Here is a 3,076-nt window from a genome sequence, read left to right on the forward strand (position 1 = left end):
ATCTTTTTCAGTCATGGTTTTATTGTGGTCTTTTTTATATATTTGTCACTTCCCTCGCCTATGCTGCTGTCATGTAAATATATGAATTCATTGAATGTATTTAATTATCAGTTGTGACCACCATGTGGTGCCAAGTCGTTATATATTTAATGTACCCTTGATGCCTATGTTGCATACACACATATTATGGGTGTGTGAACAATTATGGATTGATATTCACTACAATGTCTCTCCTCAAGTGGTTGTGTAATTGTTATGTTTTATACATTTTTTATTTTCAATAAATATGCATTTTTTCATCAACTTACTCCCACGATGCCCATGACCTCATTTAAAGTCCCAACTCTCCTGTTTTTTATCTTTGTACCAAGGATGGAGGCACACTGTGCATATGTGCCTCATTCAAAGTCCCAAAACTTCCCCCTCTTCTTTTTCATATTTAGGGATGGAGGTCTATGGACAGGGTTGGCAATGTTCCCCTGCCACCTATGTGTGAGTGTCAAGCCCTGGATGGTCATACACCATGACCTGGTCTTGTCATAACCTCAGGACACATTCAGTTTGTGTCCATGAGATGATGCAGCTTCCTTTATGATATACACCAACATTCTGGGATTGAGATGTGACTTTCAGCCACCCAGGTCCGCCTCACTGTCTGATGTCCGGGAGCTGCGATGCGCTCTGGGTGCCCCCTCCCCTGGGGGGTGGGCGGGTGCCCACAGCGCATCGGCACCAAGCCTCCTACTCCACGTGTGACGGCGCAATCCAGCGTCATGACATGCAGTAGTCTCTTTCCATCCTAGCCGGCCAGCTGGGAAACATGGGCGTCCTCTGTGGGCGGTCCTTTTCGCCTGTGTCGGAGCCCCTCCCTGCATCTGCCGTGCCTACGTGACGCTTGTGCGTGTCAGCGTGCACGTGTGCGGATCGGCTATATCTGGCCTTCCCCCCACACAGTTTGGGTGCCTAGATTGAAGATTTCACTCCTCATTACAGGACTTGGTCCACTTTTCTGCCTGGGACAGATGTAAGCTATTGTCATTCCACTCACTACCATGCTAGCCAGCCATTCCTTTCTATCAATTGGTTCTGGCATACTGGGATTGTTGGTCTTTCTCTGACCCCCTTTCATAATATTTTTTATGGCTATCTGGTTGTGGTATATAACTGCTTGTTTCCATTTCACCTTCTTACTGGATGTCAATTACTTTCCACCACTCCTATCAGTATACCGTGATACACTGATTATTCATCCTCTTATTTTAGATTCTTCCTGGCAGTTCTTACTGGCACAACACCATGTTTCACCATGCAATCTGGCAACCCGTTATCTGTGTGTGTGGGGGTGGCTTGTGTGTATGCCCACTCCGCCACAGCGCTTCCATTTTTTATCTTTGAACACCCAGTATATAGCACAATGGCAGAAAACATGTCCAGTGTGTCCCTTCACCAATATTCCTTGAGACCTAAACTGATTTCTTTTTTTTTCAACAATAGATTTTTATTGGTGTATTTGCAGAATATACAAAATTCAGAATGCAAGTAGATTATACATTTCACACATGTGCAATTTGTTTGACATTCATGAACTTATTACTTTAGAACTGTAAAACAGCTTAACTGGTAAAGGTACTAAGAAATGTTTACATTGTGTCATTGTGCAGTTCTCGAGTCTGTCACCCCTAGTGGGTACATACTGTAACAGACTTTTTGCATAAAATTTCAAAGTTAGCCATGAGAGGACCTTACTGAGGGTCCACTCCAACATATTATTATATAAGTTCTTTGTAAGCTTGTTGTTAACCTATATACTAAGTAACTTAGATTGACTAAAATACATTTGTTATACTTTCTCATTTTCCTAATATGAGGTAAGTTGTGTTTTGTTGCTGTAGTGTGTGCTAACTATAATACCAATTCTTGTTTGACCATACTCAACAGTGTGTTATACCACTAGACATTAGATGGTTATATTTCAGTAGTGGAGAAGCTGGGGTAACTGTAACTGTCATCCATGTGAGGAGGCATATTTAGAGGAACTCCAAGCCTCCCAGTGTTTGTGGAAGCTTGGGGCTCTCCTTTCTTTATATGCTAACATTTTTTCCATAGTGAATTGTGCGTTCACTCTGGAAATTATTTCTGCAAACTCAGGAGGTGTTGACGTTCGCCACCCTTTAGCTATTGCTATACGTGTTGCAAATAAAACATGTGTTACAACTTTTCTCATCAAGGGAGGATAATTTTCGATACCTAGACTCAGAAGAGCAAGAGCAGGGCTAATGTCACAGTTAGAGCTGGTGATAATTCTAATTAGTTTCTGTATCTTTAACCAGAAAGGTTTGATAATTGCACAGTTCCAAAATATATGGAGGATATTGCCAATAGCTTGACAGTTTCTCCAACAAAGAGGTGTGTTACTAGGATCCATTTTGTTTAGTCTATACGGAGTTATGTACCATCTATGTAAGAGTTTTTGTGCATTGTCCCAGTGATCTACACATGCTGAAGATTTATGATTGTATTTTATCGCTTCATGCCATTGGGACAAAGAGAATTCTTTTTGCAATTCAAATTCCCATTTTAGCATATTGGGGGACTTGGATTGCAAGTAAAGGGGGGTGGTAAATTTGTAAAAGAGCGTTATTCCCTTTCTAGTTTTGGAGGATTTGCTTAAGAGGAAGTCCCACAGAACCTGTGGTATAGTTATTTGTCGTGGAGGGTTTTTGCTTTTGTAGTGCTGTATTTGATATGTTCTATATTTATCTATCGCATTTTGATGTTGTGGAGCAGGTGTGGTGAAGTTGTATCCCGAGGCTTTCCATGTTTGGACTGAGAAGTTTGGGATTAGGTGTTCATAAGATGCTAGTGGGATATTTAGTTTTTTAATTGGGGTGTCTGTAAGGTGGTTATGCACTAAGGAGGACCAGGCATCTATTGTTGCTTGTATAGTTAAGTAAGGTGGGGTTTCTGGTCTGTAGTGTATACATGCTGCTGTTGCCAACGCTGGGAGGTCATGGCCTGGTGTTACTGTGCGTTCAATATCTGACCAACGGTTGTCAGTTTGGCAGGAGAACCAGTA

The sequence above is a fragment of the Aquarana catesbeiana genome, linkage group LG10 (assembly GCF_042186555.1).
Source record: "Aquarana catesbeiana isolate 2022-GZ linkage group LG10, ASM4218655v1, whole genome shotgun sequence".
NCBI classification, from domain to species: domain Eukaryota; kingdom Metazoa; phylum Chordata; class Amphibia; order Anura; family Ranidae; genus Aquarana; species Aquarana catesbeiana.